At 35.5% G+C, this 16,166-nt stretch overlaps 1 non-coding gene and 1 pseudogene across 1 annotated transcript; both read left to right on the top strand.

Annotated features, from left to right (window-relative positions):
- The first annotated feature begins 531 nt into the window (after positions 1-531).
- On the top strand, positions 532-648 carry LOC132315143 (U5 spliceosomal RNA). Its single transcript, XR_009483580.1, has one exon. It is a non-coding gene; the product is annotated as a U5 spliceosomal RNA (small nuclear RNA).
- A 2,707-nt stretch (positions 649-3,355) lies between these two features.
- Positions 3,356-7,189, top strand: LOC132314629 (uncharacterized; annotated as a pseudogene).
- The last annotated feature ends 8,977 nt before the right edge of the window (positions 7,190-16,166 follow it).

Below are 16,166 nucleotides of genomic sequence, written 5' to 3'. Positions count from 1 at the left end.
TGTTAAATATCATTGTAAAGAACACCCCATGGTGTCTAATGGAATGGAAAGTGTGCCCCGGTTGTAAATGAACTTTACAATGAAGCCGGCTGCATTGCACTTTATATTATGAGTTGACAATTCACAAAGAGTCCTTAAGGGTTGGAGTAATAAATTATTATATATAGCCGGCTAATCTGTATAAGCTGTTTAAAAGAAAAAAGAAAAAAATAAAAAAATAAAATAAAATTGAACAATGTGGTACTGTTCTATACATAGTTTTCAGTTAATTAAAAAAAGGGTGGATTAATGAATTATTATTATTTTTCACGGAAATAGTCTTTAAAGCCTGTCAAGGATGGTCATATCTAAAAGCTGTCAAATTCTGTATATATATAAATGAACACTTTGAATGTGAATCCCAATTATTGAGAGTGCAAACAACATTGGCGAGAAATTAAAGACAATTTATTCCCACATCGATTGCGAAGGAGCAACTCATTGTCATTCGGCTGCCACAGACAGACTCTAGAAGAAGTTCACAAAGGGTGAAGCCACGCAGTGAGTACATTGCGAACTATTCTTTTGCCTTTTACTAAAGAATACCGTCTACTCATTGCAGACAGTGGCATACCCTTATTTTTTCAAAGGGGTTTCCCATGAAGCCCCTACAATCAAGTACAAAAGATTATATATATATATACACACACATACATATTGAATATATTTTGGTAAATACTTATATGAAAAATATATATATATAGAAGTTGGGTCAATTTGGGTTCATTTTTTTTTATTATTATTATTTTTTTAATTTTATAAATTAAAGAATATAAGTGCATCTGCGATTAGACCGCAACACTGTTGAATGCACTGCATATTAGTTCATTATTATATTAACGTACAAAAATTAATAGTCCATAGGCATTAGACACTATGTTGTATAATCCCCATATTAGATTTACAATTCTGAAAAATATGCACTACATTCTTCACTAGGGACAATTTGAAAATATGCACTACATTCTTCAGTTGGGACAATTTGACATCCACCATTGTTTCTACTTTCTAACACCAATTTGGGCTGGATTGACGCCAAACAAGCTTGGGGAGCCCAAACAATGACGCAAGCCCATTACCCAAAGTTTGAAAACGAAGAGTGGAGGCCCATAACCCCAACTCAAGCGACCGTAGGCATTCCAACGGCTACTTTCACCAATGAGTCTGTGTGTTAGTCTCAACAGAGGTCCAGTTTCTTAGGAATCTTTTTCAATATTGCTCCAAAAGCAATTAGGTGTGATTAAAAATCATTTAACTGAAAATTTTCTTGATTTATTTATATAGTGAAGTAGGCCCAATCTGGGTGAAGGCTGAGTTGCATTGATAGTTTGAAAAAGTAGTATTTGCCAGCATATGAAAAGTGTTGAGCATAAGTAGGTAGGTATGTAACACTATTCAATATGAAGAGTGTTGAACATGAGTAGGTGGTTTTGTAGCACCATTAAACTTTTGGGTTAGAGGGTATGTAAGCGTTCGATCCGTTGGTATTAAAGTTAAACCCAATTCTTGATCCGGCCTTATGCTACTCATAGACCTGAAGTGTCCGGGACTACTACTCAAATAGACAAGGTGCTTTGATCAAACAAAAACATTACAAGTTCGAGAAGAAAAGAATATTAGAAAAGAACCCAGTCGCCGAATTAATTTGACATTCCTCCACAAGAAAGGGAATGAACACTATTTTTTCTTGGAAAAAGTATAGCTAAGTAGTCCTGCATTTTCTAAAAGTTGGAAAGCCATCCACACAGCATGATGTGCAACTTGTGGAATTTTAAAAGAGTAGGAACTAAAAAAGAATAGGACACAATGCCTTCACATGATATGAAGGTGACTGGTAAGATAGGCTCATTTTTTTTTGGTTTTGATCAGATTGATGTTCCTTCATTCCTTCCATTAATAGACCCTTTGAACTATAAAAGATGAAAAGAGGAGAGAATATGCCTTCCAGGAAGGGCTCTTCTCAGTGGGCACAGAGGGAAATATTCTTTGGTCTTTCACTAAAAAGAATGCCACGTGTTCGCTGCAAATAGTGGCATTAGTCTATTTTTGTTGAATTTCACTTGATTAGAGTTTGGATTAACTACAAATTGTAGTGTTTGGTTGAATATATAGTTTAGAAACTAATTCAAGTTCGTCCCCACCCCAACTGCCAAACAAGTCCTTCTGGCCATTGTCCATCAAGTTGACTAATATCTAACAGTTATCTTCTATAATTACTTTATTCAAGTAAGTCGTACGACACAGTTCACAACTCATAATATATATATATGTGTGTGTGTGTGTTTTTTTTTTTTTTATAACAACTAGCAGCAGAGAAATCAAAGAAATTCAACTGTACAATTGACGTATACAATTGCGTATAAGGGTGTTTAATTTTTTTAAAAAATAAAATAAAGGACATGATTATCAAAATCTTTTACAAATTAATTGGACGGTTTGAAGCGTACTATTCTAGGCAACTGATACGACTTTGTTAAACTTAATTGTGTCATTTGTTGAGTAAGCAATCCAAAACTACAATTTATGGCAACAAAATTTCTCACAACAACCAACAGTCATTAGATATTCGACGTATAAATTATTTTTAATTTTTCACTTGCGTATTTACTTACGAAACTAGTGATTTTGGTAGCATCTAAAAATTTCTTGACCAAACAAAGTAAAGTCCAAAGCTACGTATTAATTTATTAATTGATTCTCAATAAGTAAAGCAAAGTCCATGTCATAACCATTTTAGCACAGCTGACTCAGCTGAGGGTGATACATACAAGGAAAGAAAAAGAGGGAAAGGTTTGAGTATACGAAATATTTTATATATATATATATATATATTTGACTCCCCTATATATATATATATGTGTGTGTGTGTGTGTGTGGAAACAAGATTGATTTTATTCCCTCTAATGCTTATAACATTCCATTCATAAATAAAAATTAGCATTTTTTTAATGTATGAAAATTTAATTCACTTCTTAACTGTTTTGAACCTATTTACGAGAGTCGGAGGAAGCGAATTCGAAAGCGAAAACGCAAAAACAATAAAAACATACTCGAAAGCGTGAAAACGACAAAAATAATAATATACTTAGATTATCAACTATCATATTATTTACTATATTACATACACGTCACCAGGTGCATCATTTAACTCAAAAGTTTAAACCTTTGTAACCAATAATGCAAGGGTTGGTGAGTCTCAGAACAGACGAGGCATAAGCAATAACGATAGCCCGTACCGTATATATACTACATTGTGTCCCATCATTTTAGTTCAAAATCAAGTGATCTGAGTGTTAAAAAAGAAACATATATAGCAATGGCTGAGCTCAGTGGAGGTGGTGGTGGTGGCTGGATAGAGATGAAGGGCTTCGGATCACATGTGCTCACCGGCCGGTGGCTCACCATCTTCGGCTCAATCCTAATCATGTCCGTTAACGGCGCCACCTTCATGTTCGGCCTCTACTCTGGCGACATCAAATCATCCTTGGGTTATGAAACTCTCAATTTGGTCAACTTCTTCAAGGACTTAGGTGGCAACCTCGGAATCATATCAGGACTAATCAGCGAAGTCGCACCACCATGGGTGGTTCTCTTGATTGGCGCAGTCATGAACTTTTCCGGCTACTTCATGATATGGCTCTCCGTCACCGGACACATAGCCAAACCTCACGTATGGCAAATGTGCTTGTACATGTCGAAAATAAACTTGATTTTAGTATTTAGTATTTTCAAGTATTTTTGTATCCATGATGCATGTCTTAATTTAGCATGTTAGTGGGTAGTAAATTGTCTTAGTAGGAGTTAAGGTTATGTAAAATAAAGAGTCATGAGAGTTAAGCCTAACAAATACTATGTTAGTGGGAGTTATGCATATTGAAGATTATGTTAGTGGGAGATAGGAGAGTTATGGACATTTAAATGTAATGGTTACACATACATATGTAAGGCCTATATATTCATGTACACTAGTCAAATAATAGAAGAAGTGAAATAAAAAGTATTTTCCTCCATTTCTATTCTCTTCCAAATAGTATAGTGCTGTGTGTGTAACTAGGCCACTATTTCCAATAAAGTGGTATCAGAGCGAAAACCAACAAAGTGGTATCAGAGCCAGGTTTCATGTTCAAAGCCAGATTTCATGTTCAGAGCCTAGACGATCCTGAAGGCCAGACGAAGTTGATCCTAGAAAGTTCAACATTTGAGAAAAACATGTTTCTCCTTGATGATGATGAAGGGGAGAAAATGTATTTTCTTAGTGAAAAGATGATGTTCTCTAATTACAAGAGAATGAGAATCATCATGACTTCATACCTCAAAGCATGCGATTTGTGGGATGTTGTTGGAGAAGAGCCAAAGAATGGCATGTCCAACAAGCTTTATGAAAAGAAAGAAGATAAGGTATTGGTAGTGTTGCAAAAGGCAATACATCAAGAAATTTGGGAGTATTTTGGAGAGTCCAAAACTCCAAGTTGTATTTGGAAGATGCTCGAGACCATCGTTTCCAATCATAGAGGTGAATCACTACCCATGGAGTATTGGGTACAATGCTTTGAGAATGATGAGTTTACGAAAGATGATTATGAAAGTCTTGAAGACAAAGTTGTGGAGAATGAAGAGGTGTATCATGCAAAAGAAGTTGAAGATTTTGGAGATTCAAAAGTTGAAAGAGAATTTGAAATGGTGAATAAGGAAGAGGTAAGAAAAGGTGTTAAAGAAGAGATTGAAAAAGTGAATGAGGATGAAGTGAAAATAGAAGATTTAGAAGAAGGAAGTGCTAAAGAAGAGGCAAAAGTTCAAGTTGGTGAATTAACATCTTCAGGTATGGTTACAAATTCCACCTTGAAAGAAGTTATGTTTGACTTATTTGATGAAATTATTATTTCTTCATATTCATCAAATAATGCTTATTTTGTGGAGAATGATGAACTTCTCTTAAAGAAAATTGTTCCAAAGAAGTATGAGATTGAAGCCCAGGATGATTAGAAATTCTCATATTATTTTTTAAAAAATAGTTTGGAGAATTTTGTAATTGATACAGGTTGGGTGAATATGGAATTATTTTTTGACTCTAAAGAAGAAGTATATGTGAAGTTGAAGATCCATAAAAAATTTAAGAAGGAAAAAGATCGATGGTGTGCTTGTATAAAGAGGATGATATATGATTATGTGAAGACATCAAACAAGCATTTGAAGAAGTTTCACAAGCCCTACACATCAATGGAAATGGCCAAGAAGATTGAAGCTATTGAAGGAGGTGGAATTGAAGATCAACTATCGAACTTTTGATCAAGCCCCCAAGATTAATAAGAAGGTTTTTCAAGTTACAAAATCAAGTTTAAAGGGGGGTGTTGAAAATAAACTTGATTTTAGTATTTAGTATTTTCAAGTATTTTTGTATCCATGATGCATGTCTTAATTTAGCATGTTAGTGGGTAGTAAATTGTCTTAGTAGGAGTTAATGTTATGTAAAATAAAGAGTCATGAGAGTTAAGCTTAACAAATACTATGTTAGTGGGAGTTATGCATATTGAAGATTATGTTAGTGGGAGATAGGAGAGTTATGGACATTTAAATGTAATGGTTACACATACATATGTGAGGCCTATATATTCATGTACACTAGTCAAATAATAGAAGAAGTGAAATAAAAAGTATTTTCCTCCATTTCTATTCTCTTCCAAATAGTATAGTGTTGTGTGTGTAACTAGGCCACTATTTTCAACAGTACATATGGATTGGCGCGGATTCACAAGCTTTTGCTAACACAGGCTCTCTCATTACCTGCGTTAAGAACTTCCCGGATTGCCAGGGAATTGTTTTAGGCCTCTTGAAGGGTTTTGTAGGGCTAAGTGGAGCCATCATAACACAAATATACCATGCTTTGTATGGACACAATTCTAAGTCTCTTATTCTACTCATAGGTTGGCTTCCTAGCCTTGTTTCAATCATGTTTCTTCCAACAATTCGGATTATTAAGGTTGGTCCACAGTCGAATCAGCTGAAGATTTTCTACCATCTTCTGTATGTCTCACTTGGCCTTGCAGGTTTTCTTATTATCATTATTATCATGCAAAATAGGCTCACTTTTTCTAGGGTTGAGTATAATGTAAGTGCTTTTGTTGTGCTTATACTACTCTTTCTCCCACTTTTTGTTGTTATCAAAGAAGAGTTCCTTGTGTGGAAGAGCAAAAAAAAAGAGTGAAAAATAGTGAACTAAAAGTTGTCACTGAAAATCCAAGTGCAGTAGAAGTATCGCAACTGGAGCCGCCATTTCCACCACCACCACCACCTCCCGAAGCTCCAATTAGCTCCCAAAAGTATTTTGGTTGCACGAGAAATGTGTTCAGGACACCGGAGAGAGGCGAGGACTATACCATTTTGCAAACTCTCTTCAGCATAGACATGTTTGTTCTCTTCATAGCGACCTCATGTGGCATCGGAGGGGCATTGACAGCAGTCGACAACTTGGGTCAGATTGGCAAGTCTAGAGGCTATCCAAGTCGTAGTATAGCTACATTTGTATCACTCGTGAGCATTTGGAGCTATCTCGGACGAGTCATGGCCGGTTTTGCCTCCGAAATCTTGTTGACAAAGTACAACTTCTCTAGACCCCTAATGCTTACATTTGTACTCCTTTTCTCTTGTGTTGGCCATCTTCTCATAGCTAGCTTTCACCATCCCAAATGGACTCTACTTTGCTTCGGTGACTATAGGGTTTTGTTTTGGAGCTCAATGGCCTGTACTTTTTGCAATCATATTGGATATATTTGGGCTAAAGTACTACTCTACATTGTATCAATTTGGGGTTGTGGCAAGCCCAGTTGGGAATTATGTTCTCAATGTGAAAGCGGCTGGTCATCTCTATGATAAGGAGGCACTGAAGCAAATGAAAGCCAAGGGGCTTGCGAGGCGAGCCGGGGAGGACTTGGTGTGCACCGGCGGGGAGAGTTACAGACTATCTTTCATTGTGATTGCAGTGACCACATTGGTAGGGTGCATTGTTTCGTATATTTTGGTGATTCGAACAAGAAAGTTTTACAAAGGTGATATATATAGGAAGTTCAGAATGGGAGCCAAGGCAGTGAAGACGTCTGACATGGCTTCAGCCACCACCGCCAACTGCGGCCAATCTAGATTGACGGGACAATGAGCAACAGTTAGTTGTAATATGCACTTTCCCGTATACTAATTAAATAATGGATAATACTTAACAATTCACTAGTGGGTAGTTTCACCCTACTCACCCCTTGTATGTTCCAATAAGAATTTGCCATATCAACTTTAATAACAAAATAACTCATGTCCTCCTAAATTTTCTCGGATTAACTATTAAATAAAAGTGAATTATTTTGTTATTAAAGCTAATGTGGCAAATTCTTATTGAAACATACAAGGAATGAGTAGAGTGAAATTACTCACCAGTGAGCTGCTAAGTATTATCCATAAATAATTGTACCAACGGTTTATATATATATATATATATATATATATATATATGCTAAATGGATTAATAATTCTACTCCACCGCATAACTGGGATTCTCTCCCATGCAATGCACTGTCCACACGTAGTGGAGTCCAATTTATGTATTAAAATGTGGCGTTGATAGGACATGCTATCCTAAATCATCTATTAATTTGATGTCTGTCATGTACGATAAACATTCATGATGAAAATATTTGATCAATGGTTTTATTGTCAAAGACAAACTATTGGGAGAAGAAAAAATAGGAATACTTTTTTGTTTTTTTCAACAAATGGAGAAGAAAAAAAGGTTATTGATCGATATATGATATACTACTAGAGCAAACAAAAACCTCCCATTGGAAGTACATAGGACAGGCCCAAATAAATAAGCAAATTAGCTAGCCCAAACTTGAACTGGTTTATTCGGCTATGAATCAACTCTACACAAATTTTCAGCTTCAAGATAAGTCGGCATAAAGTGGGGTTGTCACAAGCGATTTGGCTAAAGGTCAAAATGAAACAAAAACGCGTGGTGTGGTAAGACCAGTATGTCAAATTTGATTACAGTAGTCACAACAATGTCCAATAATATTCCTTTAGCCTGCCTTTTAATTTGTGACAGAAATCGATTGCTTATGGAATATGGATCCCTTTGAAAATTAACTCCTCCAAAGTTGAATTAATTTGGTCCTTTCCAATTTTATTATTCATTCCATTGTATTTGAAATCGAAGTAAAAACAGAAATTTAACTATTTGGTTGGTAAGTGGTGGAAGTTATAACGGGTGGGTGTTTGCCCATTTACAATTATATTAGGGGTAAGGGTTGTGTCAAAGCTTAAAAGTTCAAGTTATTAGATAGTGCTGCATACTCACCCATTTATACATATTTCAACTCCCATCCAAATCCGATGTTGGACAAGTCCCACTTGTAACAGTAAACTAATAGAGCTATTGCAATTTGTTGTGATACAAGGAGATTTTGGGAGAAATTGGATGAGACTTTTCCTTTTAAATTTGAACTGTTGTTATATACTTGTTATCAACTCATCCGCATTCATTCAATTTTAAACTAGTCAATTACAGTTGAATTACTGTATTTAATTTGTTTTGCAGTTCGGATTAAAAACAACTCGACTTGACAAAAAAAAAAAAATAGTGTCCGGCATTCCCAATGCTTCTCTATCTCTCTCTCTCTCTCCAACTGGAAACTATAAAATCTACAAGAATCAGAACATCAAAACCCATATCTCGGCATATCATTTTAGATTGTTCCAAAAATCAAAACCAAACTATATATATATATATATATATATATATATATATATATATATATATATGCGAGCCCAGACCAAACTGTTCTTACTTGGGTGCCAGCCCCGTGACTTGAAGGGATGACTGGAGCAATAATAAAGATTAGGATAAAAATAAGACTGGCCCAATTCAATGGGGTCCTGTATGTGACTAAAAGAGGGCTCAATGTAAAATAAGGGATGAACTGGTTTTTCAATGTAGTTATTTGGTGATTTGATAGTGGGTTTTGGCTCATATGACTAGGGGGAGCTTCTAGTAGTTACTTGGAAATGATCAGGTGCAGGGTCAATTAGAGCAGACTTGAAAGTTGGTAACTGAGAAATAAGTGGTTGGAATCTATTGGTGACTGCTATAGCAAAGGATTGTGATCTGGTGACTGGGGCTGTGCCGGAGCAAATATCAAAAGGTTTAATTCGGGGCCTCTGGGGAGGCTGTTTGTCTGCCATCAGCTTTCTGCAAGAATTCTCTTGTAAAAAAATTTGGAATGGAATTGTTACTTCCTTTGATATATTCTATATCAAAATCAAATATATTTAATATAGCTTGCCACCGGGCAAAAATCTGTTTAGAAGCAATATTTTCAACATCTTTTTCTAAAACATATTTTACACTTTGACAATCAACCCTGACTAAAAAATTTTGATTTAAAATATCGTCTTGGAATTTACTAATACATAAAACAATAGATAAAATTTCTTTTTTAATAGTACTATAGTTACTTTGTGCTTTCGTCCAAACACCAGAATGGAATCGAACTAATTGTTCAGGTGCATTTGGACTGACTCGTTGCTTAAGGATGCCACCATAGCCAATGTCAGAGGTATCAATTTCAATTATTTTGAAAGAATCAGTAGTTAGAATGCCAAGACAGGGCAACGATTTGACATAACGTTTAATAGATTTGACTATATCAGTATGGGTAGAGGTCCATGGAGGAGGATTACTTTGAAGTCAATCAAACAGGAGCTTACATTGCTTGCGTAGATCTTTGTAAAAATCAGCAATGTAATTTAGAGACCCTAAGAATCGCTGTAACTGTGATTTCTCTAAAATTTGATCTGGGAATTTATCAGCAAATTGAAGAGACCTATCAATGGGACGAATTTGGCCTTGATAGATATGATAACCAAGAAACCTGATGTTGGTTTGGAATAACTTGATTTTTGTAGCAGAAACAACAAGACCATTTTTTTGAATTGTTGCTAGAAACGATTTCAAATGTTTTCGGTGCTCATCAATGGACTTGGAATAAATTAGAACATCATCAATATAAACAATGAAAAAATGACTGTAAGGATTGAAAATATCATTCATGATATTTTGGAATTCACTAGGAGCATTTTTTAATCCAAAGGGTATTACTTTCCATTCATAATGACCAAATGGAGTAGTGAAGGCAGTTTTGTACCTATCCTTCTTGTGAAGACGGATCTGCCAAAAGCCTGACTTCATATCAAATTTGGAAAAAATAACTGCTTGACTAAGGCGACTAATAAGATCTTTTTTATTGGGAATAGGATACCTAATCCATTCTAAGACCTTATTTAGAGACTTGTAATTGATGACTAGGCGAGGGACACCTCTTTCTATGTTCAGAATTTTTCTGAACATAGAAAACTGGACATGACCAGGGAGACTTACTTTTTTTAATAATCTTCTTATGTAGAAGATCATTAATTTCTTTTTTACAGAATTCCATGACTGTAGGGCTCATTTGGATATGCCGCGCTTTAGTGGGAATGTGCCTTCTCTTAATCCCTTTAATGTAAGGTAACTTCACAAAATGTCTTTTTCTGTGCCAAAAAGCAGTGGGAAGATCAGAACAAACTGTATTTTTAATTTGTTGATCAAAATCGTGAATTTTTGTTTGGAGAACTTGTTCATTTAACTGAACATCAATTCTTTTGTAATTAACTTCTTCCTTCAAGAAGTTCAGCTGTTGAGTTTTACTTTAAAGCAGATTTATTGATTTAGACACAGAGGAATCAATTACTAATTTCAATTCGTTCCTAGAAGGAGGACTAAGGAACTTGAACTGAACTTTGTGTCCAAAAGGTCGAGTGACTAATCCTACATTATCAGTGGTAAATGGGTAGAGGAGATAGATGAATGGAACACCTAATATTAGCTTATCAGTCATATTTTTTACCAAGACAAATGATGTCTTGAAACATACATTGTTTTGGCAAATATGAGCTTTAAAAAACTTGTATTTTATGTCCATTTTACTATCATTAGCTGAGCTTAGCCTTTCAGAGGTTTTCTCATAGTATTTAGTTGGTATGAGACCTTCCTGAATGCAATTAAGATCAGCTCCTGTATCAACCAAAGCAATGACTTTAAGTTTGAAATCTTTGTTGATGATAAGGGTAACTTTAGTATACCATTTTTGGAATGAAATGTGATTTAAAGTCTGGAGTTTATTAGAAGATTCAGAACCAAAGGGGTTTAAATGTTTTGATTCTGCTGAATGAGTAGAAGTTTCTTCATCAGAGGATTCAGAAGAGTCTTTTCCTATAAAAGAAAAAGCAGGATTTTGTTTTAATTCCTAAATATCTTTTTTGGTAACTTGGTGGTCTGTCTTGAGATTTTTAATCTCAGTTTTTATTATGTTAATTTCTGTTTGCAGATCTTGGATAGTGACTTCTTTAGGTTTGTTATTAAATCTTTCTAAAGTTTTATATAGACTAAAATTGGGCTTACTAATTGTTGGGGCTTCAGGTTCTGAGTTACCTAATAATACCTTAAATTTTTTAAGATATAAGGTTTTTAACTAAGGGTCATCTACCTTACTGATTAAATCAATAATTAGATGTTCTTGTTCATCATTTTTTGTGAGAACATTAAGTGACTTATTAGGATTGCAGCAACTATCTTTATATCCTAGTGTAATATTGGGAGAACTAGGAGAATTATCAGATGACTGGGAAGATGAACCAACTTCTGGATCACTACTGCTATCATCTGTGTCTTTTAACTGGAGAATTTTGTAAATTGATTCTTTGATTTCACTAGGGATTTGTAGCTGGTTAATTTTTGTTTTTGCATAGCAATCTTTTGCAAAGTGACCTGTATGCCCATATTTATGGCATTTATCATTTGTGGCAGGGGTATTCTTTTTCTTAAAATCCTTTTTCCTAAATTTCTTTTTAGGCTTAGGTTTTTGAGAATAGTATTCATTTTTAGGAAAGACTGGTTTCCTGTTTTTGTAGTTTCTACGGTAACCTTTGTAACTCTTCTTGTGTGACTTGGGATTTTGTCTAGATGGAGCTATGGGTGGAAGACCGTATTGTTCACAAAAGGTTCCCATTTCATATTTAGCTCTTTTCCTATCATCTTGTAACTGATTACTAATTTTCATGTCAATACACATCCTTAATCCTTCTTTTTGAATTAGGCTGATGATATTGCCATATGTGAGATTATCATAATCAATGTTACCTATGGCTTTACTAAGAGTATCTCGAATCTTATGGGCAAAAAGGTTGGGTAAACTATTAATGAATTTTTCTTTCCAAAATGGTTTGTTACTATCATCTCTCAGCATAACTCTGGACAAGAATACATCTTTATACCACCTAAAATCACTCATGGTTGGACAAGAAAGATTAGTAAGTTGATCATGTATTCTAGAGGTAATGTTACTTAGAGTACCTATGAAATGGTCAACTATGGTGTAAACAAGGGTATTAACACCATCAGGAATAGCACGGCCTACGGCTTCATCAAAGATGGGAAGACCATCATTATATTTTTTAATAGCATTTTTTATCTGTGTTCGAGAATCTTCAGTGAGGTGTTTTTCCCACCAAGATTTTAACATCCTCGAAAATCCCGAAGCAAGAAGATCAACTATTTCAGGTTGACTAAGATTATGTGTAGTAACATAGTTATTAGCTACCATGGAAATATGACTGAGTTTATTAAGAATTTTCTGTTCTGATAAACCATCTATATTCCATTCATAGAGTTTATCAGAGGATACAGAAAATTGATTTTGAATATTTCTTTCTTCATATTGAAGATCATGGGGTGTTGGCCTAGGATATCAATTTTTGGTAAGACTAGTTGGGTTGACAAGTTTATTGACTAATCGGTTAATTTCTATGTTAGAAAAAAACATGTTCAATTTGTTGAATATCAGAGGGGTAACTAAAGGTAGAAGAAAGACTATCAGAATCATCAGTATTATTGATAACAGTGAGTTTTTTTTATCTTCGTTAATGGCTTTGCCTTTCTCCATGGTTTTGAGAAAAGTCTCAATCTAGAGAATGACAGAAGGATCAGGAAGGGCTTTGGGAAGGCCTTTTCGCTGTGTAGGCATAGAAATAATTGGTGACTTCAGTGAGGTGGAAGTGACATGAGGGATAGAAGACTGAGTAAGGGAAAGCTCAATCTTATCAAGTTGAATCCCAATTGTATGCAAATATTGATTGGTAAAATTGTTTTGTTCAATTATTTTTCGTGTGTCATTATCAGTGACTGTGGTGGTTACTATTAATGGAGAGGCAGGGATTTCTGTTCCCATGTGATCTAGAATTACCGAATCTAGAGGAGGATGGGAGGAAGAAGTTACTGATTTATCTGATTTTTTCCATTTGACTTTAGTGAGCACATTGACTTGATTATAACAGTTTTCGAAATAATCAAAAAGTTTGATTTCTAGCTGATGTTCTGTCATAAATTTTTGCCAATGACGGAGGATTCTTTGTTGTTCCTTTTCAGTATGATTTTTCCGAAAAAATTTTCGTTTCTCTTTGTTTTGCTGAGAAGAATATTCATCATGTAACTTGGGGAGATTATATTTAAAAGGTTTACTAATGGTATTTAATGAAGGATCAACTGGGTTGATGTTACCAATAAAATCTGAAGGGGAAGGTGAAGTTGGTGCAGATTGAGACTTGTCTGGAGGAGTCTGCTCATAACAGGGATGACTAATTTATTCTTCGATGTGAATTCCTTTTAATTTAAGATCTTTGAATTGAGGATTAAGTCTTGAATTTTTTCTTTCAAGAGGAGGGATTGAGTTACTATCTTTGTCATGATCTAGCCTGGAGGAAGTAGAAGGACGAAAACGGGTTAGAAGGCGTTGTTCATCACAGCTTATTCTAACTGTTCCGTCAATATATTCCTGGACTCTATCAAGACTGCAGATATCATTTTGTATTTTTAATGGATGATTTTCATTCTCAAGAAACCACTCATTTAGTAAAGAAATATCTTTCCAAGCAATAGTTTTCTTGAGTTGAATATTAGCATCAGCAAAACTACTTTCAATTAATAGAGTATGGCCCTTAGCATCCTTTTTTATGGCCTTAATGTTGAGATTTGTTCCTCTTGTCTTGTAATAAATTCGATAGATAAGACCCAGAGGTTGTGAACCAGGAAGCATTTTGTAACCAGAAGTTTTAATATTAAAGGTTAATGCTTTTAATAGATGAGGATCAGTGAGACTGAGGGTTAGATCAGGGTAGCAATTAAAATGAACTGGACCATTACAGAGACTGGTTTCAACTATTCCTAGGAGACTATCATCATATTCTAGGAATCTGGCATCACGAAGAGTTAAGAGTATTGAGGCATTGAGACCAGCACCACCAAATGGATTAATGGCCACTTGGACCAATCCTATGTGAATGAAATTGGATCCTCGATTTTTTTGTTTTTTAATGGCTTTACTAGTGAGTAACTGGCATTTTTCATGTTCTCTGGATAAGGAGTAGATTTGTTCTACTGTTTTAACTGTGTAGTCACTAAGGAAAGTTGACTTGAAGAAACTAGTTTTGTAAATTTCTCGGGTTGGAATACGAGGAATACTCCAATCACTAAAATCTAAGCTAATATCTTTAACTTGGTATTCTTCTTCATTTATTATGTTTGGAATAGGAGGTAGGCTGGTTCTGGATCTAGAACTCATTGAAGAGGAAGACTTGAATAACCTATTCATGGTTACTTATCTCAAACTATCTGTGGTTGGTTGACTAGATAAAACATACTATTGTTATGACTCTCTCAAAGTAGTATCTAATTCCTATCCACGCACTCATCCGCTCATGCCGTCCTGCTCAGGCCTCTTTTGGGTCTTACTGTTTGGCTCGGGTCTTATTGTTTGGATCTGGACTTACAGGAAGGAGTAAGAGTACAACAATATGAGAATCAATAAACAGAATGATTTAAACAGAACAAACAAGCAAGATAAGCAAGAGAGAAGATATATATATATATATCTCTATTTTTCTATTCTCGTATGGGTTTTGTTTTAATTCTCCACTTTGAATCGAAGTTCGAATCAACTTTTGTTACATTGGTTCAATTCTCAGTTTTTATCTCCGGTGAAGGAGTTCAAGAATTTTACAACTGTGCGATGGATCCTGAGTTGATCAAACTCGCTCAAGAACAAATGAGTCGCATGTCACCCACTGAGTTGGCCAGAATTCAACAACAGGCCTCTCTCTCTCTCTGCAACTGCAAATTACACACACACACACACACACACACACACACACACACACACACACACACACACACATATATATGTATATATTTTAGCCTCCCCAATAGCCTCCATCTCGTGAAGAAGCCTCCCTCTTATATATATGTATATATATCAGCCTCCCCAATAGCCTCCCTCTCTCTCTCTCTGTGCAACTGTAAAAATCAAAGCTCCAGCCGGCTCTCTCAACTCTCTTGCCCCTTGTGTAATTTACTCTATTTCTCTCCAAATCCCTCTAAATCTTGTCAATTTTGGAGGGATTTGGTTTTACTGTTTTTGAAGGATTTGGAGGGATAGGCTATCCCTCCAAATCCTTCCCAATCTTTTCTTTTCTCTTTTATTCCCTCTATCCAAACACACCTATCCCTATCCTTCCCTTTATTTTCTCTCCAAATCCCTCTAAATCCGTCAATCCAGACGAGCCCTAATTGAAACCCAACACATCATTGTGTCACCGACCGTCAAAGTATTTCCTTCATCACGCATCGCCACCGGAAAATCGCAGTCATTCATGCTCGTCGTTGTTTGACGTCGCCAATACCAAACCTGAAATTGCAGGTGCCAATAGCTCCAACTATAGCAAAAGTACTAATACGTAAACAATAATTGCAGTGACCCCAACACCAAGCCATTGCAAGACTGTAACATTTTGATACCTGAAGCGAAATTGAGAGATCTGAAGGGGGATTTCGAGAGATTGTTGTTGCTGAACGAAACAAACTCGAATTTGACTCAAAGGGGTTTTCCCGGAGAAAGAGGCCAGAGGGTGGAGGAGAGAGAAACGGGAAGCGGAGATGAGAGAGAACCAGTGTCTGGACATAGACTTGAACCGGATCGGAGACATAAGGAGCATGT

The sequence above is a fragment of the Cornus florida genome, unplaced genomic scaffold, assembly GCF_030987335.1.
Source record: "Cornus florida cultivar Cherokee Brave unplaced genomic scaffold, ASM3098733v1 CherokeeBrave_3.0.0_Hap2_Chr06, whole genome shotgun sequence".
In the NCBI taxonomy this organism is placed as follows: Eukaryota; Viridiplantae; Streptophyta; class Magnoliopsida; order Cornales; family Cornaceae; genus Cornus; species Cornus florida.
This window is presented reverse-complemented; position numbering and strand designations above follow the sequence as displayed.